Here is a 25,713-nt window from a genome sequence, read left to right as displayed (position 1 = left end):
GAAGCTGTGGCACATATATACAATGGAATATTACTGAGGGATAGAAAGAAACAAAACTGAGTTATTTGTAGTGAGGTGGATGGACCTAGAGACTGTCATACAGAGTGAAGTAAGTCAGAAAGAGGAAAACAAATACTGTATGCTAACACATATATATGGAATCTAAAAATAAAAAATGGTCTGAAGAACCTAGGTACAGGACAGGAATAAAGACGCAGATGTAGAAAATGGACTTGAGGACACATGGAGGGGGAAGTGTAAGCTGGGACGAAGTGAGAGAGTGGCATTGACATATATACACTACCAAATGTAAAATAGATAGCTAGTGGGGAGCAGCCACATAGCACAGGGAGATCAGCTCGGTGCTTTGTGTCCACCTAGGGTGGTGGCATAGGGAGGGTGGGAGGGAGGCTCAAGAGGGAGGGGATTAGGGGATGTATGTATACATATAGCTGATTCACTTTGTTATACAGAAGAAACTATGACAACATCTTAATGCAATTATACTCCAATAAAGATGTTAAAAAATATAAAATAAAAAAAATAAACATTTCCCCCCAAAAAATAAAATGGTACTACAAACAAAAGTGAGCTTTTTGAAAATAGGGCTTATATCACATATTTACAGTTGGATTTCTCTGACCACTCTTCAAGATTTAAATAGTCATGAAGGACTGAAAAAGTCTTCCACTTCTGTGTTTTTCTGCTACTTCTTTGTATTTCCTGCTAATTTTTTTCATGTAAATGATGATAACTTATTGAGGGAGTAAAATTCCTTTACTATATACTCTTGTAATTCTGATGATATATCCATTGTGATACAGTAACTTTGATTTCATGCATTTGGCTTTGATTTTGATTGCATTCATGCTTGTAAGGCAGAAATCACACCTTCACCAAATTACACTTGCAACCCCCCTAAATTGTCCATGTATTTCATGTACATAATTTTATTTTGTATATAAAGTAAGCACAGTAATTCTTATGCACACTGAAGTTTGATAAACAGTAATCTGAGAAAGGAACAAATTATCTCCTTGCAGATGTTCAAGTAATCAAACCATTCTGCATTCAGAATAACCTTCAAATTGCAAAGGAGTATGAGGATGGGTGGAGGACTTCAAAATGTTTCTGTGTGCCTGCAGGGTGAATTTTATGCTGTTTCAGTGTTAATCCTATATAAATATTTTTTTAAAAATTAACAGTTTTTTTTAATGAGACATTGGAGTACATCTTATGGGAAGTTAGCATCTAAAGGTATCTCCTGAGTTAAATGCTCTTATGATAAAACTCCATGGAATTGTGATCCCCGCATTCTTTTTGTTAGCTTTTTCCTATTGTATTTTTGTCCAACCTTTTTTAGAGAGCTTTATTATGAATTTACACTAAAAACAGTATATATATTTAAAGTGTTAACTTAGATACATATATACATATATAAAACTTAATGAAAGGATCACCACCATCCAAAGAATTTATATATCAATCACCCGAAAAGTTTCAACACCCTTCCCTCTTCCTCTCCGCATAGCCGGGCAACCACTGCTCTGACTCTGTCACTATCATGTTTACATCTCCTGTTATAACATGTACTTAATTTTGTCTGTCATTTTTCATTCAGCATAATCACTTTAAGTGATTGTCATTTCATAATTTTCACCGGTTTCACTGGGAAATACGTCATCGGAGCTCCTCACACTGTCAACCAGAAATGGAGCTCTTTCCTTCACTGCTTAAAGCATGGTTTCCTTTGGTTTTTTGAACATATTTATAGTTGCCTTGAAGGCTGTCTCCTAAATCAGACATCTGGCCCTCTCACATGCTCTTTCTGTTACTTGCTTGTTTTTCTCCTATGTATGGGTCACATTTCCCACTTCTTCGTGCGCCTCATAATTTTTTGTTGAAAACTGGCTGTTCAGATATCATGTTGTAGTAACTCTGGATGCTGATCTCCCTTGTTCAGGACTTCTTGTTGCCCTGCTTGCTTGTTCATTTGATTAGTGTTTTGGCTGGATGATTTTAGTGAAGTCCGTTTCCCTGCAATGTGATACCTCTGATATCACATCTCAGAGAGTGCAGGCTTGGATATGTACAGTCAAAAATGACAGCGTCTTAGCAGAGCTCTCTTTGACTCTTCTCCAGTTCTCTGTGTTAAGCTATCTGCCTCTTTTGATATTACACCCAGTGGTTAGGCTCCCTAATTGCCCGCTGATTGCTCTAAATTTTTGGCAATGCCTTACAGTATAAATTGCTCCATGGTCTGATCCAATTAAAAGCAGGTCCCTTTTCAGGAGTAGTTTTTAAAGGCAATTTGGAGGTTTGTTCTGAAACTAGAAGAGATCATTTTAGCTGTTTCTTTCCCTGATAAATAACTGGCCTATGTTTTACCAGATTGCTCCCTTAGAGCCTCCAGCCTCCTTTTATATGCTAGAACTCCAAATCCCCATTGATTTTAAGAGTGTAATTAGGCTTGAACTTTCTCATACTCTACTCCCAATAAAGTCAGTTCACCTGAAGGGAGCTTTGGAGCCTTCTGGTCTTATGGCTTGCCTCTCCCCATGGGCAAACTCTGAGTCATTGTCCCAGAACTGGGGGAGAGGACAATGAACCACTTCTCTTGGGGTGACTCTTCTACTTTATGAGCAGGATGCTCAGTGAGGATGGTAGCCTCTGTTTTTCTCAGCTTTCCTCTACCAGCATGGAATCTCTGCCCCATGAGCAAGCTGGGGCAAGGACTTATATTTACAGTATTAACATATGGGGTCCCATTATTCTTAATCTGCCTTGCCTGGGTAGGGCCTCCACCCTATGAGCGAGAGCTGAATGGGGGAACAGAGCCCTCTACCTCTTGGCTGCATTTGTTCAGAATTCAGCTTCTGCAAGACAGAACTTGGAAGGATGAGAAATGCTTGCTGACTTCTCCTCCAGGGGAGATACTGTAGTTTCTGATAAAGATCTGGAGCAAGATAAAGCCCCATCATCTTGGCCACACCTGACCAGAATGGAGTTTCTGTTATGCTGAGCTGGGATTGGAGAAAGAGGAAACAGGGCATGACTCAAGTGCCACCAATGCTCATTGTTCTTACTGACATTTAGATTTTATTAAATAAATATTTATTTAGTTTCTGTATATCCTTAAGACAGTTTCCAGTGAGTTTAAAAGATTGGGGTTTTTTGGCTTTTATAATTTTTACCATTACAGATGTTTCGTTGAGGAACAGGTTCACAAAGCTGTCATTCTGGAAGTCCTGTTTCCAGTTTTTGACTATTACATAGAAAGCTATAAGAAATTATTGTACAAGTCTTTTGTTTGGGCATATGCTTTTTCTTCACCTTGGGCAAATATCTAAGAGTGGAATGACTGGGTTATAGTCAGATTGTAAGGCAGGTCTGTGTTTAACTTTTTAAGAGACTATCAAACTATTTAAGGTGTCTGCAATATTTTACATTCTCATCTGAAGAGATTAAGTGTACTAGCTGCCTCACAGTGTCTTCCATACTTGGCATGGTGAGTCTGGTAGTATCTCACTGTGGCTTTAATTTGAATTTTCCTAATGAGTAATGGTGATGAGCATTTTTTCATGTGCTTACTTATTATCTTTATATCTTTGGTTAAATTTCTTTTCAGATCTTTGGTATATTTTTTTAAACTGGGTATTTGTTTTCTTATTAATATGTTTTTAGAGTTCAGAGTCTTATTTTTTTGTTCCTGTATTTTTATGTTAGTTAGGTACGTTGCTTTACATTGTGAATTCTTGCATGCATCATGTAGTTCAAATTTTATTTTAGTTTAATTAAAACTTTCTTCTTTCAATAGCTGAGCTTAGTTCATTTTCTTATAAAAAATAAAAATAATACACAAAAAGCAAGTAGGAAATCCAGTTGTACAAGTTTGTACAAAAGTACTTGTGATGAAAGCCAATTTCCCCTGTCCTTCCTAACCCTCTGCATTCTCAGGCCTTTTTTGTAAGAGGCAATCCCTTTAACCATTTATGACTTTAGTTGTAATGAGGGGTCCACACGTATAGAGGATTTAGATGAAGCTTTATTTTTATTGACTTATCTTTCCTTTTGATCTTATCTATCCACTTTCTGTTGTGCTAGTTGAGAATTTAGCTAACTTTCAAAACACATTCACAATATTGACAATTAAGTACCTTTTATTTGACATGGTTATAGTTACAATACAATTAAATTTCTATTTCTTGATTTCTTAAGTTCTTATTTATAAATATTTCCCAAATGAAGAATTTTCCATCTCTAGACTTTTGTCAATTTTACCAAAAATTTGTGTTAATATCAGTAACACATTTAGCTTCTGGCAAAATTGGCAAATGAATCCTCCTCTCCTATATTCCACCAACTTCCTCAAGTAATGTCTTTTCTAGTTTGCATCAGCTAAAAGTGATGACTTTCTTGTATAATTATTTGTGGTAGAGTTGGATATTTCTTACTGCCTTTCTTTTATCTTACTGGGAGAATAAAAGGAAAATAAAGCATGCACATTCTTTACTCTGTTACTAATGTCTTCCAGTTTCTTAATCATTTTTCTGTTGCTTGGGACACATTTTTGAAGAAATCCTTCTTAGATTCTTGAAGGCAATTTTTTTCCCACCATGTGACCAGTTACTTCACAAAATACACATCTGTTTCCTTGAACTTCACTGTTTCATAGAGTTTTATGCTTTTTTTTTTAATTCAAGCTTTTGCTCTTTCTTGATTTACTCATTTTACTTGAGTACCTCATCAAATGAAAAAAAAAGGTGAATGGGAGCTACAGTAATACACGTTACTTTGGCTATGAGTAAACGTTAATTTAACTCAAATTGTCTAAAGCATAAAGGAGAGTTATGTATTAGTTCAAGAAAAGTCCAGGAAGACCATATTTGTGTCCAAGGTTTTAATAATTTCATATGGCTCAGTCTCAATTTCACTTTCAAGTTTGGCCTTTTTAAAACAGTCTGTCTTCTCATGATGGCCACTGAAAGATCTAGACTTATAGCTGTCCAGGCTTAAGTCCAGAGAAAGCTTTTCTCAGTAGCAACCATGTGAATATGTAAAAGCTACTAAATATGTCTCATGGCTGAAGGTGGTCATGTACCCACTGCTGATCGAATCAGTATGGGCAAAGAACATTAGCCCCACCTCATGGAGTTGGGACTTGTGCATAGAATCACCCAAACTATTTGAATGGAGCTTGGAAAAAGAGTAGTTCCCAGATGAAAATCTCTTTGCTAATAATAGAACAAAGCGGAAGTGAATGCTGAGATTACAATAAATTTCCTCCTCATGGGGTAAAAGTCCTTTTTATGTATTTTCAGTTTTGCTATGGTAATAAACAGTCAAAATCTCAATGACTTACAACAGCATATATTTATTTCTGTCTCACATCGTATGAGGGCTGTGGATCAGCTTCAGCTCTGCTTGACTCAGCGTGGCTCAACATGGCTCAGCAGCTCAAATCTTATCATTCAGAGCCTCAGCCTGATAGAGTATCCCCTGTTTAGGATGTGCATTCTCACAGCAGAGGGCAGGGATGCAAGGGTGATGTCAAACCAAATCACACAGTAACATTTAAAGCTTCCAACTCAGATCTGGCAAATACCATGTCCATTCACATCTCAGTTGCCAAAGCACATCTACCTGGTCAAAATCTGTGGTCAGTGCCATGGCAACATATGCTCAGAAAAATCACAGGTCGATTGATAGGGATGTATAATCCTATTACGAGGAGAGAGTGAATATTTTTCAGTCACTATACAATCTACCACAAGAGTATAGAATTCTAGATTACAAACTATTTCCCTATAATTTTTGAAGGTGTTTCACTTTTTTGGCATCTATTTTTACTGATGAAAAATATGAAGTTGATCTGATTATTATTCTTTATAGCTTATTGTATTTCCTTTAGAAGTTTTCAGGATAGACTCTATCTCAGTTTGGTGAAGTTTTCATTTGCATTCTTATCAGATGTTTTGTTCTGCTTCGAGTATCTAAGTCTAAACATTTTATGTGTGTGTGTGATTTAATGTGTGTATCCTTTATTTTAATTGGTTTTGCTATTCTTTCCCTTCTATCTTTGCTAATTTGGAAGGAATATAGTGTATTCAATTGTTCTTTTCTAAATGTGAGTATCTCCATATCTTTAAATTACATTGCCTAAACTTTTCTAGTTATCAGCTACAGAGAGTAAACGATATCCTTTGACTCCCTGCTGTGGAAAATTAAGGACTATTATACCCTTCCCTGTCTGGCCAACTCTCCCAATTTTTGGCACACTCTGGGATATTTTTGCCTATTATTTTTCAATGTATTAACTTTTATTTCTATAATTAAAACACATTCCGTTTTGCAACTAGTTTTTATAATTTTTAAGATTTAATGGTATGCTTACATGGATTCAGAATTCTCTTCTAATCCTTTCATTCTTTGACTTGTTGATTTATTGTTTTTAATTTTGATTCATTATGTATTTGACTGCATTGCATTTTCATATAGACTTTTCAAAAAATGCTATATATATTAAATTCATTTATATTTAAAAATGTCTTTTTATTTTCTTTTTATGTGAATGCTGCCCTTGTTTAGAACATATTTAAAATATTTCCCCTGAACATTAATTAGATAGTGATCTTTGTTCTAAGTACTTTAATGTGCTGGAACAGTCTGGGTGCAAAATGATAACTGCATATTATTTTACGTTTAGAACATATACCAGCTTATGTCTTATTCTCAGGGGTTCTGTATTTCTTTCTTGTTTTTTTTTTACATATGATAAACTCTCCATCCACATAACCAAGATTTGCTTTGCAGCAAATAGCTCCTTCTATGCTTTATATTCTGTTTGTTCTAATTGCTTTATTAGGGATATCTCCCTTTATATTTGCTCCTACTCTTTTCAGTATGTTTTAATTCTAGCAAAATTTTGCCAAGAGTTATTCTTTTCTTTTAAAGTGTTAATTTTTCACATGTTTGAAAAATCAGTCTTCTTTGCTTCTGATAATTCTATAGGCATTATATTTCTTTGGATACCACAAGAATATAACATAGTAATTCAGTGTTACATTGGAAAGGATCTCAGAAGCTACATAGACATAGTCCTCCCTTTATAACTAGGACCAGGAGGAGTTCAGAATGAAGAAGTTATTTACATATGGCCTCGCAGTCTACTACCTCCTAGCTGGGTCCAGACTACAAAGACACAAACCAGAAATCAACCAATGAGGAAAGGAGAGTGGTTCTTTATTACTCCCTTCTGTTTGTACCTTGTCTTCAATAATCAGTATTTATCATAGTTTTAATTGATGGGGAGCATGGCATCATGATAGCCACTCCTTATATACATAGTACATCAAAGAACCAAGTGAATTTTATGGAATAACTATAGCAAATTTTATTTCCTCAAATCCTTTCCATATAAATACAAGTTATCCTGAGTGAATATTGTTAAGAGCTTCCCTGAATTCATTATCTTTCAAAATGGAAAATATAATCTAAGTTATAGCAAAAAGCCAGGAAACTTAGATGACTCAGGCTTAAGCCACAATTTCTCCAGCATATTGTAAACAATTGGTTCTCTAGTCTATCTCTGATATTTATTAACAAGATAATAAAAATGAGGAAAGACATGGTTTGAGAAAATTCTTTGCTTCATATTAAAGAATTTTAGTCATACATGTGCCAGTTCAGTCTCATCAGAAGGAAATTAGCCACATAAGTTTCCATAAGGAAGATTCAACATTTTTTAAAACGTGGGACCAAGAACCTTTTTTCATTCTTCAGTTTATGGAGCCGAACTGACACATTAAATAGTTATCCTGAAATTGTTTCTTCTTTCTCTGTTCATCAGCCAATCCTCCACTGGCTCACTTTAGTGGTAATCCTGGATAAATCTTTGCAACACAGCAACAAAAAAGGAAATGAAGTACACACACACACACACACACATATATATATATATATATATATATAAAACATGTGATATGGGTGTGTGTTTCCTCTAAACCATATATTAAAATGTCAATAATAGAAAATTCAGTTTATGGAATTATGGATCATTAGATTTTACTTTTTCTTCTCTGATAAACCCTAGGAATTATTAAAAGTGCAAATAATTATATTATGAATTAAGCTTATGCCACATAAAATCACTTAAAGAATTATTAATAATTACTCTTACGAGAGTACACAGCTTATAAAACTTAAGTTTATAAGAAAGCACCCAAACTTACTTTTTTTTGCTTTCTTTTACTTTTAAAAACAAGGGTTGGCTTAGATATTTGGCTTATACTCAAATATGTCCCTCTTAAAAAAATGACTGTATTATACTACTTTATTTTCTTTGCTGGATAAAATACCATTTTATTGGAGAAAATGATTTGATTCTTATGATTGCTGGAAAATAAATTTGAATTATATGTGAAGATATTTTGGACTATTTCAAAAATATTTTAACATCATTCTAAGCTTCTTATTTAAATGGTTATGGTGATTTACAAAATAAACATCCAGTCAAATATGTTTCAAGAACATTATTTATCCATTCTCCCAAACACTATATATCAAAATGTCCTATACACCCATGTATTTACCACAGTCTTGGTGATCAGCTTTTCCACAGCAAAACATTGCTGTTGCCAAGATGTTGGATTAATGACTGTGTTTACCTTCACAGTAGTGGAAAATATTAAACAATGCAACATCTTAAGCTTGGAGGTCTGACTAATGCTGTAGAGCTAGTTGAAATTTGCTTAACTCATGCAGTGTGTATGAGAAGAATAACAACTCTGAGTCTTGTTCTTTGCCAGTCGGTGTCAGTAAACATATTTTGTACAAGCATGACTATTTTTATCCTTCTTTGTGTACATTAATTCTATATTTTGGGGGGGATATGCAATGTAAAATACAGGATTTCTTTAGATATGATCATAATGTGAGCATGTTTAGATATGCCGAGTTCTCAGTAACATGAGCAGTGGGGTGGGAGAGAGAGATTAGTGGGTTTGTACAGTATCTAAAATAAATGTGTCCTCCCTTAGCTGGCTTGTTTAAGGGCAGGTTGTTATGACAGTGAGCCATGTACAAAGGGATGAAAGTTCAGACCTAGTCTAGGCAGGTTTTGGTGCATGAGAGAAAGATCTATTAACCAATTAAAGTTAGCTTTTCAGATTATGGCTAACACTCAAAGTCAGTGGTGACTTTTTCAAGGAGGACCCTAGTCAGGCATTGGATAATGGAAATAGGCCTCAGTTCCTGGGAGTGACAGTTTCTTCCGGTTACATGGTTTTAGGACAGAGTTCTATTCCTAGCATATCATTAAAGGATCAGGTAGAAACACGGAAGAAAAAATAATAGTCATATAGATATGTCCACCCAGTTGGTGAGGGAAGGAAGGAGAGAGAAGAAGAGAAAGAGAAGTTCTGGTGATATTTGCAAAGCTAAATAAGAAGCTCATAGGTAACAAGAATTTACCTAAGATATTGGCCTCATTGAAGAAAGACTAATAATCCTAGACTATATCCTCTAACAGAGGTTGCTAATTTCCTTTTGTCTTGCTCAGAATTAACTTAAGAATTAAGAAAGACTAATTGGGTAAGGGCTGATTTGAGCAATTCTAACTATGATGAACCTAGGAAGTCAGGGGGAAAAATCAATAAAAATATCCCATCTACTCTTGTGATATCTCATTAGGAGTGGGAACATGATGATTTATAAAACAGCTAAATCTATTTTATAGGCAATGCATATGTGGGTTTGTTAGGAGTTAATGAATTGTGAGATAATTTTCCAAAGTTTGCATTTAAACTCTGCTGTAAAAAATAGATTCTGAACTCTACTCAATGTTCTGTAATAACTGATATAGGAAAAGAATCTGAAAAGGAATAGATATATGTATGTGTGTAACTGAATCACTTTGCTATACACCTGAAACTAACACAAAATTGTAAATCAACTATACTCCAATATAAAATAAAAATTAAAAAAAAATAGATTCTGTAGGGAAAAAAGCTTTGTTATAAAGTATCAGTTTCTTTTTTGTGTGTTTTTTTGGTTTGTTTGTTTTGTTTTGTTTAGTATCTATCAAGTCTCAGTAACTTTCTGTATTTGTGCATCTCACTGCCATCACTAAGCACGATCTCCATGAAAGGCTGTCTTTTTCAGCTGGATACTCAAAACCAAGAACTGGTTCAGAAAAAAGCCTCAAGCAAGATGTGTTGAACCAACAATATCCCATTACATGCTTAGGATGACTTAGAGTAATGGGACTTCTAGGCATTCATCAAATGCAAGTATCTACGTTAAAATTTATGGTTGCAGCACTCTCTTGGGTATGCATAGATATCCACCTCTCCTAGCCCCCATGCCTTTAGTATAGTACTTAAAATTTCTTTCTTTATCCCTATAAATAGTATTTCTCAAGGCGTTAAAACTTTGTTTTTCATTCAGACTTCTTCACTCCTTCTCTTACTTACGTGCTCTAAGGCATAAATAAATTTAAAACTTAAAGTATATTTGGAAACAATTATTTTCTCTTTTCTGTATTTGTCATTCTTGTTCACAAATAAATAGAGGAGTAGATAGATAGAAACTATGAGCTTTCTGTACTGGAGATATATTATTTTCTTCATCACTCACACACACGCAAATGGAGAATTCATTAATCTTATATTAAGTAATATGCTTTGTTCTGGGAAGAGTGATATGTTCTGAGAATCCCAACATTAATTAAAATCCACTTTCTTTAATCAAAGAACTCACAGCCTGGTCAGTGAAACAGAATTGTAAAGAGTAAACAATAAGATAATCAGATAAAAACTAAAATAGAAGGTTAAAAAGTGTTAAGAAAGAACTGATTCTGTTATCTAATGCTCCACAGTCCTACTACACCTTCTATAAATTTCCATTTTGTGATTTGGTCATTCATGATCAAAGACTCCCTTATTAGTCAGTAACAATGGAATTCAAAAGAAAAAAGTCGGTTTGCTATGCAAATATTACTTGTTTGATTTTCTTTGGCAAGTTGTCAATAAGTTATAACACACTTTTAAATAAAAGCAGTTAACCCTCCCCTTTCCTTATTTCTTTGAGAAGTCACTAAAAATGATCATCAGACCCGAAGTGGGAGAGTTGATTATCCATATGATGCTAAGCTCTTATTGTAATTACTGCACAGCATGTGAGAAGTCTTTAGACAAAGTTATTGAAATTCCCAGGTCAGTGACTGCAGTAAATGTGTACATACTACACACTTTGTTAAGAGAAGCACTAATTACCCACTTCTGCCTCAATAGAGTTTCACTGCATTGCCCAGGTATAAAAATATTAAAAAAACACCTCTGGGTCTTTCTTCCAGCCCTTACTTGACCATACCACAGACAAATCAGTAAATTATCTAGCTGGTAGAATTAATAAAGTCTCATCTCTCTTACTCTCAATGTCTCTCTTTCATTCTCTGAACCCATCTCTTGAACTAGTCTTCCTTAAAGAACATAAGCCCTCTCTATTCCTATACTCCATGCAAAAAGCAACCAAGCAAGATCTAATTGTGTAAAGCTGTAGTCGTATGATTTCTTTGCCTGAGGTAAAATTATGAAGTAATTGGGCCTTCGGTCCAAGCTGGGTTTTCATACTCCAGTCCAGCTTTCCAAGTTATTATATTACTCCTGTGTTTCTATCATAATTGGTTCTGAATTCAGAAGAGAGTAAGTTATGATTTGTCATCTAAACATCAACACACTTTGATGTGAAAAAAAAGTTAAACACTGAAGTGTATACAAAGGTTAATTCAATATGTGCCTTCTCAGAGTCTGTGATCTAAATAGGGATAAAATTTTTATCCACAGTTATTACCCAAATAGCTGCAATATCAGGACAAAAATGTCTAAAAGCAGAGAATATAGGTTGTTACAGAGACTGCAAGTTGCCTGCTCCAGTTTCCAATCTTCCTTTTCGGAATGTTGACTGTCAAGAAGGAAGTTTACATTTCCCGACATCCTTTCGGCCAGGTGGTGTCATTTGCCTAAATACATACTAATCAATGAGTTGGAAGTTGCAGTATTATGTGGATCTTTCAGGTAATTTGTTTAAAAGAGAACCAGAATGTGTCTTTTGTCTTTCCTCTTTTCTCCATCTTACTGTTTAGGATGCTCCTTCTGTACGTGAGTCTATTTTGGTCTATGGGGACCTGGGTCACACCCTAGTTTTAGTGAAACATGAAGCTAGAAAGTCATCATTCCCACCCTAGAGACTGCTCAGATCTAGACTTCTTACGAGAAAGGTTTAAACTTTTATCTTTGTAAAGCACTGTTTCTATGATTTCTGTTAGGCACGGCCAAACTGACCTTTAGATAATAAATTATGACGTAAAGGAGAGACATTTTGAGGATGATGACATATGAGATAAGAATGAATGATGGGTAGGAATTATATATGATGCTAAATTGCTGGCAGGAGAGTGTGTTGTGTTTCGGATTAAGGAGAGAGCATGTGCTAGAGAGCAAAGTGGCTTTTCAGGAATTTTAAGAAATAAAAATCATCTAGCTTTATGGGAGTGGAGATGTGAAGAGGGCCAGGGTCTGGAGGGCCTTGAACCCAGACTGAAAAATAATAGATGATTGAGTAAGCAGAGGCTGTTAACAGGTTTTCGGATCAGGAGAGACCTAATTATTCCATGCTTTAAGTAGGTAAATATGGAACTCACGAGTGGATGGATGTAGAAAGGGAGACTCAGCAGAAATGTGACAAACAGATGTGGGATGGTTGCACAAATAGGTGAATATACTAAGTCCACTGACTTGTATACATTAAAAGAGTGAATTCTGTGAAGAGTTTGGGGGCACATGAAAAGGAGTCCAGGCAGCCTGTAGGAAAAGAGAACAGCTCCCAGCTCCCAGCCAGCCTGGAAAGAGGACCTCGGAGCCATAGCCATAAGAAACTGGATTCTGCCAACAATCTGAATGAGTTTAGAAGCAGGTTCTTCCCAAGAGCCTCCAGTTGGCGCTACGTGGCTTGTGAGATCTTAGTTCCCTGACCAGGGATCAAACCTGCTCCCTTGGGACTGAAAGCTCAGATTCTTAAACACTGAACCATCAGGGAATTCCCCAGAGTCCCCCACTTCTTACCACCTCTGCCACCCTTGTCCAAGCCACCATCATCTCAGGTTTATCCACTGAGAGGGACTGGGGGTGGCAACATGCTAAAGCAAGGAGCCCACTTAGCAACCGGATCTTAGATTCTGAGTGCTAAGAAATCTAGCAGAGACCATCTTCATCAAATGAATCAAGTAAACAAAGTTAACATCACAAGGAATGCAACAAATTGAAATTGTGCATGCCCTGATAGGATGCAGTAGGAAGAACACAGCATCATTGCGTGATATTCCTGACAAAGTGCATCACTTGAGACCTGTGACTTGCACGAGTGGCACCTCCAGTAGAATCCTGTGGGACAAAATTCATTTTCCATGTGGATAGGAATTATCAAAGCAAAAACTGCACTGGACAAAGTTATAGAGCCATGTGGCTGACAGGGTCTTGGTGTTATGGGCGGGTATCAGGCCTGAGCTTCTGAGGTGGGAGAGCCAAGTTCATGACATTGGCCCACCAGAGACCTCCTGGCCCAATGTAATATCAATCGGCGAGAGCTCTCCCAGAGATCTCCATCTCAATACTAAGACCTAGCTCCACTCAATGACCAGCATGCTCCACTGCTGGACACCACATGCCAAACAACTAGCAAGACAGAAACACAGCCACACCCATTAGCAGAGAGGCTGCCTAAAATCATAATAAGTTCACAGACACCCCAAAACACACCACAAGACGTGGTCCTGCCCACCAGAAAAACAAGATCCATCCTCAACCACCAGAACACAGGCACCAGTCCCCTCCACCAAGAAGCCAAAACAACCCACTGAACCAAACTTACCCTCTGGGGGCAAACACCAAAAACAACGGGAACTATGAACCTGCAGCCTGCGAAAAGGAGACCCCCAAACACAGTAAGGTAGGCAAAATGAGAAGACAGAGAAATACACAGCAGATGAAAGAGCAAGGTAAAAACCCACCAGTGCAAAAAAATGAAGAGGAAATAGGCAGTCTACCCAAAAAAGAATTGAGAGTAATGATAGTAAAGATGATCCAAAATCTTGGAAAAGAATGGAGAAGATATAAGAAATGTTTAACAAGGACCTAGAAGAACTAAAGAGCAAAGAAAGAATGATGAACAACACAATAAATGAAAATAAAAATTCTCTAGAAGGAATCAATAGCAAAATAACTGAGGCAGAAGAACGGATCAGTGACCTGGAAGATAAAATAGTGGAAATAACTACCACAGAGCAGAATAAAGAAAAAAGAATGAAAAGAATTGAGGAAAGACTCAGAGCTCTGGGACATTAAATGCACCAACATTCGAATTGTAGGGGTCCCAGAAGAAGAATAGAAAAAGAAAGGGACTGAGAAAATATTTGAAGAGATTATAGTGGAAAACTTCCCTAATGTGGGAAAGGAAATAGACAACCACGTCCAGGAAGCACAGAGATTCCCATACAGGATAAATCCAAGGAGAAACACGCCAAGACACATATTAATCAAACTATAAAAATGTAAATAACAAAGAAAAAATATTAAAAGCAGCAAGAGAAAAGCAACAAATAATATACAAGGGAATCCTCATAAGGTTAACAGCTGATCTTTCAGCAGAAACTTTGCAAGCCAGAACGGTGTGGCAGGATGTATATAAAGTGATGAAAGGGGAAAATCTACAACCAAGATTACTCTACCCAGCAAGGATCTCATTCAGATTTGACGGAGAAATTAAAACCTTTAGAGGCAAGCAAAAGCTAAGAGAATTCAGCACCACTAAACCAGCTTTACAACAAATGCTAAAGGAACTTTTCTAGGCAGGAAACACAAGAGAAGGAAAAGACCTAGAGTAACAAACCCAAAACAATTAAGAAAATGGTAATAGAAACACACACATAAATAATTACTTTAAATGTAAATGGATTAAATGCTCCAAACAAAACACATAGAGTGGCTGAATGAATACCAAAACAAGACCCATATATATGCTGTCCACAAGAGACCCACTTCAGACCTAGGGACACATACAGACTAAAAGTGAGTGATGGAAAAAGATATTCCATGCAAATGGAAATCAAAAGAAAGGTGGAGTAGCAATCCTCATATCAGACAAAATAGACTTTAAAATAAAGACTATGACAAGATAATGAAGGACACTACATAATGATCAAGGGATCAATCCAAGAAGAAGATATAATAATTGTAAATATTTATGCACCCAACATAGGAACACCTCAATACATAAGGCAAATCCTAACAGCCAGAAATGGGGAAATCAACATTAACACAATCATAGTAGGGGATTTTAACACCCCACTTTCCCCAATGGATAGATCATCCAAAATGAAAATAAATAAGGAAAAACAAGCTTTAAATGACACATTAAATAAGATGGACTTAATTGCTATTTATAGGACATTCCATCCAAAAACAACAGAATACACTTTCTTCTCAAGTGCTCATGGAACATTCTCCAGGATAGATCATATCTTGGGTCACAAATCAAGCCTTGGTAAATTGAAGAAAATTGAAATCATATCAAGTATCTTTCTGACCACAATGTGCTATGAGACTAGATATCAATTACAGGAAAAAATCTGTAAAAAATACAAATACATGGAGGCTAACCAATATACTACTAAATAACCAAGATCACTGAAGAAATCAAAGAGGAAATCAAAAATTACCCAGAAACAAATGACAAAGAAAACACGACAACCCAAAACCTATGGATGCAGCAAAAGCAATTCTAAGAGACAAACATATAGCAAGACAACCCTACCTTAAGAAACAAGATACATCTCAAATAAACAACCTACCCATACACCTAAAGCAATTAAGGAAAGAACAACAACAAAAAAAAACCCCAAGTTAGCAAGGAATCATGAAGATCAAATCAGAAATAAATGAAAAAAAATGAAGGAAATTATAGCAAAGATCAAGAAAACTAAAAGCTGGTTCTTTGAGAAGATAAACAAAATTGATAAACTATTAGCCAGACTCATCAAGAAAAAAAGGGAGAAGACTCAAATCAACAGAATTAGAATGGAAGAAGGAGAGGTAACAACTGACACTGCAGAAATACAAATGATCATGAGAGATTACTACAAGCAATTATATGCCAATAAAATGGACAACCTGGAAGAAATGGACAAATTCTTAGAAAAGCACAACTTTCCAAGCCTGAACCAGGGAGAAATAAATAATATGAACAGACCAATCACAAGCACTAAAATTGACATTTTGATGAAAAAATCTTCCAACAATCAAAAGCCCAGGACCAGATGGCTTCACAGTCGAATTCTATCAGACATTTACAGAAGAGCTAACACCTATCCTTCTCAAACTCTTCCATAATATAGCAGAGGAAAGAACACTCCCAAACTCATTGTATGAGGCCACCATCATCCTGATGCCAAAACCAGACAAAGATGTCACAAAAAAAGAAAACTACAGGCCAATATCACTGATGAACATAGATGCAAAAATCCTCAACAAAATACTAGCAAACAGAATCGAACAGCACATTAAAAGGTTCATACACCACGATTGAGTGGGGTTTATCCCAGGAATGCAAGGATTGTTCAATATATGCAAATCAATCAATGTGATACACCATATTAACAAATTGAAGGATAAAAACCATACGATAATCTCAATAGATGCAGAAAAAGCTTTGCAACAAAACTCAACACCCATTTATGATAAAAAACCCTCCAGAAAGTAGGCACAGAGGGAACTTACCTCCACATAATAAAAACCATATATGACAAACCCACAGCCAACATTGTTCTCTATGGTGAAAAACTGAAACCATTTCCACTAATATCAGGAACAAGACAAGGTTGCCCACTCTCACCACTGTTATTCAACATAGGTATGGATGTTTTAGCCACAGCAATCAGAGAAGAAAAAGAAACAAAAGGAATCTGAAACAGAAAAAAAGTAAAGCTGTCACTGTTTGTACATGACATGATGCTATATATAGAGTATCCTAAAGATGCTACCAGAAAACTACTGGAGCTAATCAATGAATTTGGTTAAGTAGCAGGATACAAAATTAATGCACAGTAATCTCTCACATTCCTATACAATAATGATGAAAAATCTGAAAGAGAAATTAAGGAAACACTCGCATTTACCACTGCAACAAAAAGGATAAAATACCTAGGAATAAAACTACCTAAGGAGACAAAAAAACTGTATGCGGAAAACTATAAGACGCTGATTAAAGAAATTAAAGATGATACAAACAGATGGAGAGATATACCATGTTCTTGAATTGGAAGAGTCAACATTGTGGAAATGACTATACTCCCCAAAGCAATCTACAGATTCAATGCAATCCCTATGAAACTACCAATGGCTTTTTCACAGAACTAGAACAAAAAATTTCACAATTTGTAATGAAACACAGAAGACCTTGAATAGCCAAAGCAACATTGAGAAAGAAAATTGAGCTGGAAGAATCAGGCTCCTTCAGACTATACTACAAAGCTACAGTAATCAAGACAGTATGGTACCGGCACAAAAACAGAAATATAGATCAATGGAACAGGATAGAAAGCACAGAGGTAAACCCACACACTTATGGTCACCTTATCTTTGACAAAGGAGGCAGGAATATACAGTGGAGGAAGGAAGCCTCTTCAATAAATGGTGCTGGGAAAACTGGACAGGTACATGTAAAAGTATGAGATTAGATCACTCCCTAACACCATGCACAAAAATAAACTCAAAATGGATTAAAGACCTAAATGTAAGGCCAGACACTATAAAACGCTTAGAGGAAAACATAGGCAGAACAGTCTATGACATGAATCACAGCAAGATCCTTTGTGACCCACCCCCTAGAGAAGGGAAAAAAAAACACAAAATAAACAAATGGGATCTAATGAAACTTAAAAGCTTTTGCACAGCAAACGAAACTATAAACAAGACGAAAAGACAACCCTCAGAATGAGAGAAAATATTTGCAAACAAAGCAACTGACAAAGGATTAGTCTCCAAACTATACAAGCAGCTCATAGCTCATGCAGCTCAGTATCAAAAAAAAACAAAAAACCCAATCCAAAAATGGGCAGAAGACCTAAATAGAAATTTCTCGAAAAAGATATACAGATTTCCAACAAACACATGAAAGGATCAACATCACTAATCATTAGATAAATGCACATCAAAACTATAGTGAGGTATCACCTCACACTGGTCAGAATGGCCATCATCAAAAAATCTACAAACAGTAAATGCTGGAGAGGGTGTGAAGAAAAGGGGACCCTCTTGCACTGTTGGTGGGAATGTAAATTGATACAGCCACTATGGAGAACGGTATGGAGCTTCCTTAAAAAACTAAAAATAGAACTACCATATGCCTCAGAAATTCCACTACTGGGCATATACCCTGAGAAAACCATAATTCAAAAAGAGTCGTGTACCACAATGTTCATTGCATCACTATGTACAGTAGCCAGAGCATGGAAGCAACCTAAGTGTCCATTGACAGAAGAATGGATAAAGAAGATGTGGCACATATATACAATGGGATATTACTAAGCCATAAAGAGAAACGAAATTGAGTTATTTGTAGTGAGGTTGATGGACCTAGAGTCTGTCATACAGAGTGAACTAGGTCAGAACGAGAAAAACGATTACCGTATGCTAACACATATTTATGGAATCTAAAAAAAAAATTGGTTCTGAAGAACCTAGGGGCAGGACTGCAGTAAAAATGTAGACGTAGAGAATTGACTTGAGGACACATGGAGGGAGAAGGGTAAGCTGGGATGAAGTGAGAGAATGGCTTGGACACATATACACTACCAAATGTAAAATAGCTAGCTAGTGGGAAGCAGCCACATAGCACAGGGAGATCAGCTCGGTGCTTTGTGACCACTTAGCGGGGTGGGAGGGAGATGCAAGTGGTAGGGGATATGGGGATATATGTATACGTATAGCTGGTTCACTTTGTTTTACAGCAGAAACTAACACACCATTGTAAAGCAATTATACTCCTATAAAGATGTTAAAATAAACAAAAACAGATCAAAACAAAACAAGGAAGTGCATCACTTGAATCTAGACATAAGATAAACCCAGATCAAGGGACATTCTACTAAATAACTGGCCTGTTATCATCAAAAGTGGTCATGAAGGTCAAGGAAAGACTGAGGGTATGTTCCAGGGTAAAGGTAACTAAAGAGGGATAAAAAATCAAAAGCAAGGTATAATCCTGGGTTGGATTCTTTTGCAAGGACAATGCTGGGACGACAATTGTCAAAACTTGAATGGGCTCTGTAGGTTAGATTGTAGTGAAGTGTCATTGTCAATGTCCTTGTTCTGATGGTTGTGTTGTACTTCTTGCAAGACAATATTGTGGTTTGTAGGAAATACACACCATAAAGTATTTGTATAGGTGACAGGGCATATTGCTGGCAACCTACTCTTAAATAGCTCAGGACAAAAAAAGTTCTGTGTGCTAGTCTTGTAATTTTTCTGTAAGTTTAAAATTAGTTTAAAATTAAAAGAAAGGTAAAAATCTTATTTTAACCCCTGATACAATGGGGGGTAAAAAAAACCCCATAAAACAGAACTGCACAGGTAAAAATAAATATATAAATAAAAGAGTGAATTTTATGGTATGTGAATTATATATGAATAACGCTGTTATTTAAAACAAAACAGAGGGTGGTAGACTACAAAATGGGAGAAGAGCTTTAACTTGGGGATTGACAGTGAGAATGGAAAGCAGATACACATACAATAATGTCTGACATTATCAAATGTATTGAAAGTGTTTTCTAAGGTAATATCTCCAATCCTCATAATCACCCACTCTTTAACCCTTTATAGTTTTGTTCCAGCATGCCACTGGAACTCCTCTTATTTAAGTTACCATTGATGAAAGATTATTATTCACTGGTCTCTTCTCTGTTGCAAAATGTAGGGCTTTCTGTAGCATTTGACATTGTTGAACACCTAATACGTCTTGAAACTCCATCAATGACCTGGAAGGTAATCTCTTCTGGGTTTGTTACTACCTTTTTTAGCCATTTTTATTAGACTCTGTATTAGGGTTCTCTAGAAAATCAAAAACATTAGGATATGTGTCTGTGCAGTGTGTGTGTGTGTGTGTGTGTGTGTGTGTTGTAGCTTGAGTCTGAAGGCAGTCTGGAGGTAGAATTCCCTTGTCCTCAGGAAACCTCAATCTGGTTTCTCTTAAGACCTTCAACTGATTGGATAAGGCCCACCCATATTATGGGGGATAATCTGCTTTATTCAAAGTCTAGTAATTTAAGTGTTAATCTCATCTTAAAAAATATCTTTACAGAGATATTTGATTGGTGTTTGACCAAATATCTGGGTCATAGCCTAGCTAAGTTGATACAAAACATTAACCATCACAGACTCCCTCAATAAATATGCTTTTGCCCACCCATCAGAGTAAGTCTTTTCTAGCTTTTACTCTTTAGTTCTCTTTGTTACCTAAATAATATTTACCTTTTATTTAGAAATCATTTGTATATGTAACCCTTTAATCAGCAACTGCTTGTATAATCACATATCTGCTATATTAAAGTTGATTTCTGTGTTATCTGCATTGAAGAGAGAGATGAGGTTAAGATGTCGATAATATGATTATAGAGAAGTAAAGAGCTTCAAAAACAAAATCCTGGAGGGAAGCCAAATTTGGAGAATAGGAAGATAAAAATAGCCATAACAAACAAGAAGGAAAGGGAATAAAGGCTGATGAGTCAGATGGTGACACTAATAAAATGAGCCAACTATAGTGTAACTGGGGATAGTCTCAGGAGTAATGAATCAGAAATCTCAGAGAAGACGAAAACTGAGATAAAGGTAATCAGATTTGGTGACTAGAAGATAATTGGGGATATTATTGGAGGGAGGAATGGGTGCATTGAAATAGAGATGTATAGGGAAAAAAATGGCTTCAAAATTTAAAAACTGCAACAGTAGTTGCAAGGGTGGAAAACTTCTAAAATTATAGTGCTTGGATGACATACAAGTTAAATCATTCTGCTTATGAGCTATAAGAACTTGAGCAAACTAAGAAACCACTCTTCCTCAGTTTCCTCCTCAGTAAAATTAGTATATATACATATGTATATATACTTATATATATTAAGGTGGGTATTTAATATACATATAATTTGTACAAATGCATATTAAAGGATTGTAGTAAATAATAAAATAAGGTCCATCAATTGTTTGATACATAGTGGGACTACTTAGTCTATTGGCCACTTGGGATGATGGGATTTCCTATGCAGTAATTTTCTCCACAGAAATACAAGTGAACTTTCTCCACACTGTCCCTATTCTTTCTGTCACTGAAGCTAAAAACAGCAGTCAGCTGTTTTACTAGTCATAGAGATACGTATTAGGTGAAAAATATCTGTGTATTATGTGAAGTGAAGGTAGGATCTTCTTCCATCCAGAAGACTGTGCTTGTCTCAGTCTTCTGTGTACCAACTTGGGCTGGTGCATGTTTGTTTCTCAGATCAGGACTTGATGACGTGTAGTTAGGATCACATTGGTTGAACACCTCACAACAGGATACCTCAGTTTGTAAACTATTGACATTTTGGGTTAGATAATTCTTTCTTGGGGGAAGGGGAGGCTGCTCTGTACATTATTTAGCAGCATACCTGCCTTTACTAACTAGATGTAAGTAGCAACCTCCTTTAATGTGACAATCTAAAATGTCTCCAGACATGGCCAAATGTCCCTAGAGGTAGGTATAAAATCTCTCCTCCCCCTCAGTTCAGAACCACTGCTCTGTAACCACTCAAATGCAGTGCAAAACTATTCTTTGCATGGCTTCATTTTATGGATGCTTGTATGTATGTAGCCAGTAGAAAGCATTTTGCCTTTGGTCTACTCAAAATTCTCTGTGTCTTTTTCATTGACTTGTCTGGCTAGTTACTAAGAATATCAGTTCATAGGTAGTGATGGGGATCGTAGTACCATCTTTATTTTAGTAAAGCATTCCATTAGCAAGAACAAATTAAGATTTTCAATTGTGTGAATAATCTCTTGCATCTCAAATAACTAAATTCAGTAAATAATCCCTGAGTAGCATTCCCAGAACCATTTATATTACCATCTAATGGTAGTTGCCAGAAATACAGGAAACTCTTTCTTAGGGAATCCCAGACTATGGTAGGACCAAACATATCCTACTGTGTTTAGTGATGGTGAGTATCACACTCTGTGATATTTCTGTAATAGAAAGACTGAAGGTGTTGAAAGTCCTTTAACAAAATGGCAAAGGATGCCCAACAGGTTCACAAATACTTCAGCTTGTATCCAAGCATGCCCATGTCCAAGCATATCAGCTTCTCTATACCCTCCAAAAACTCTTGAGATATTTTTGTAAATTTTTTTTTTTTAACAAAACAACCTGTAATAGAAGAGTTTATTCTATTCAACTTCCTAATTCTAAATGCTTTCCTTTAGGAGTCTTGAATTTTAAAGTCTAGATTCTTACAGGGATTGGATATTAATTCTTTCAAAATAATTTAAAACCCATAAAAAACTAAAAAGATTATTTTTAAAAAATCAGTTTACCTTCTTCAGAACCTGTTGTTCAGTGTAAGTTGAAAACCTGGCAAGTGCTGAAATGGTAGCAGGATTACTTTCTGTTCTTTAATAGTATTAGAGCAGGCAGTCATGCAATTACCCTGGCTGAAAATCCTTCTCTGACAATTCTCCTTCAAGATCAAACCCATACACCGTTCTTGGGGCTCTTAATGACGTGCCCTCTATTTGCCACATTTCTGTTCTCACTTCCCTTACTCACCACACTTCCTTTATATGTTACACTCAAGCCACCTACTCTACATGGTTCCCTGAACCTACGGTGCACCCCATGCCTCAGTGCCTTCCCAGTTTATGTCTTCCCTTTCTTCTTCATGGAACTAGCTCGATACAGATTCATGACACAACTCAAGTGTGAGTTACTCTGGAGAGTCCTCCCTTGTTTCAGTTCAACTCTGGATCCAGTGTGCTCCTACTGGGTGGCAGCCCTGAGGCTGTGTCTGGCAGACCTCCCACTGCAGGGAGCATCCTTGACTTAGAATCCAGCTGCTGTGCTCTATAATTCATAGCTGCATCTGTGCCAAGGCCACACCTCTCGTAGGCCATGTCCAGTCAATGACTGAGCAAGGTAAGATGAAGGCAGACCCATCCTGGCAGACACAGGACCCTTCAGATTCTGGCTTTGCCTCAATGACTCTTGTGCCTTGTTGGACCGTCCTTGGACCACACAGAAGTCCAGGAAACTTTCACCCACTTGTCCCTTCCTCTCTCCTTCGCTCAGGGTCAGACTTGCATCATAATCTGACTGCTTCTCAAATTTCTCTGCTTTCTCCTTGTGTTCTCTCACAGGCATTCCCCTTAGGGAAATCTTTGCACATTTAATCTTGTCTTAGCATCTGCTTCTTGGAGGACCCAGAGTAACACATCCACGCCCCTGTGTATATCTCTAACTAGGCACCCATTAGGCTGTATGGCACTTGCACATTTACCAGTTGGTCTTCTGCACTAGACTGTCATCTTTTTGTCGCTGGAGATTGGGCCTTTTTTTTCTCTATCCTCAGGGCAATATTTAGTAAGGATTCAATATGTGTTTGTCAAATGAAAGACTAAATCACTCCCTTTACTGAGCTTTCAATCCTACAGACAAATATGACTAAATTCATTTTAAAAATTGACTTACTGCAAGGCACTCTGGTTGCTATAGGATACAGAAAGCTATTAAGAGTTCCCCATTTCTCAGCTTATAATTTTAGATCTGGAGACAGAAAAATATAAATACATTATGTTCATATAAAGGCATGTGTGTGTGTGTGTGTGTGAGAGAGAGAGTGAGAGAGAGAGAGAGAGAGAGAGAGAGAGAGAGAGAGAGAGAAATGGTGCTCTAAGAGGTTCAAAGAAAAGAGAATTCATTGTAGGTTGGGAAAATTGCATGTTTCCTCAGGGATAGTATTTTACTTGGCAATGTACAGATTGGTAACCTAGGTGAAGAAAAGAGTATGAAATAGACAAGGAGAATGAAAAGAATAAAATCTTGAAGATGAGAGTGCTATGGAATCTTTTGGCATGAGCAGTGTTAATTGACAGAGTGTTTGTAGAGGGTGATTAGACTAAGGGTACCTTTAAATGCCAGGCTAAGGAGTTATTTTATAAAATCTTTCCCCTCATTTTCTGTACAGTAGCCACCCACACTGTCTTTCTTGCTGTTCCAGGAACATTAAGCATGCTTCTGCCTTATGGCCTTTTCACTTGCTTAGCCTTTAGAATCATTAACTTTCTTTTTTTCCAGTTTTTACTCAAGAATCACTTTCTCAATATCTCCTTCCCTGGTCATTCTACCCGAGGGTTCAAACCTCTTACAACATTTTCTCTCATGCTCCATTAGCCTTATCACTAATATTCTATATATTGGACTGATTTAATATTTTTATATATTTTTAAAATTTGTTATATCTCCATTAAAACGTAAGCTCAATGGAAATAGAATTTTGTCTCTTTTGTTCACTATTATATTTTCACTCTCTGGATTTGTAACTAGTACATACTAGGCATTCAGGGAATATTTTATGAATAATGAAAATCAAGGAATTTCTAAAGATTTCTAAATGAGGGTGGGAATATCATGTACAATATTGTGAAGCAATGGCTGAAAAAATTCCATGAAGCTAAAATTAACAGACATTTGGGGAGACTTGACATGTGAAAAAATAGTAGTTCCATTGAAAGAAATAGGGAAATATTGAAAAATAATTAGAAGGGGAAAAGATAATATTGTAAAATCATATGATCACCAGCTTATCTATCTCTATTCTTATGTATACACACATTTATTTGTTAAAATTTTTTTAGTGTTGTACAAGTTTTTCCAATTAAATTAATTGTGTTTGATCTATTTGTTGAAAATCAAAGTGACAAGTGATGCAGATCAGAATATTTGAATACTTCAGGGCCTCCTGTCATCAATTTCCCAAAACTTAGTGATATTTAAAATCATCTGAAGCCTAGTAATAGCTTTTGTCAGAGCTCCATGATCTTCATAAGATATTTGGTATTATCTTAGATCTGAATTTTTAAAGATGAGAAAGATATCCGTGAAGAATATCTAAACCAAGATATCTAGTATAATATCTAAATGACAATATTTTACCAAGAATCAGGGAACTAAGGTGTACTCTCAACAAATATTTAAAGAGAAAAAGGATTTGAGTAGAAAAAATATCTGTTGCATTTTCCATTATAGACAGAAGCTAAGAGAAAAAAACAGTAAGAATTCCATTGGTATTTTTTCCAAGTTTGAGGATATTGCTGTCAAAAATATTTATAGAAATTAATGGAATTCCACAGGCTCAAGATTGTTTGGCATTACCAATGGGAAAATCAGCCAGAAAAAAAAAAGGCCTTTCTGTACTCTGAGTTTGTTATTTTCTCTATGATTCTTCTGAACCTTAATCAATACTTCAAACCTCAAACTTCAGTAGAATCTTGTCTCCTTATCTTGACTCACCATTTCTATAGATGTACATAATAACAGTTATTTTAGGGACCATTCTTTCTAAATGCTCATGCTGCTAAA

The sequence above is a fragment of the Globicephala melas genome, chromosome 10, assembly GCF_963455315.2.
Source record: "Globicephala melas chromosome 10, mGloMel1.2, whole genome shotgun sequence".
Taxonomy (NCBI): domain Eukaryota; kingdom Metazoa; phylum Chordata; class Mammalia; order Artiodactyla; family Delphinidae; genus Globicephala; species Globicephala melas.
The sequence above is the reverse complement of the archived record's forward strand: the minus strand, read 5'-3'. Positions refer to the sequence as shown.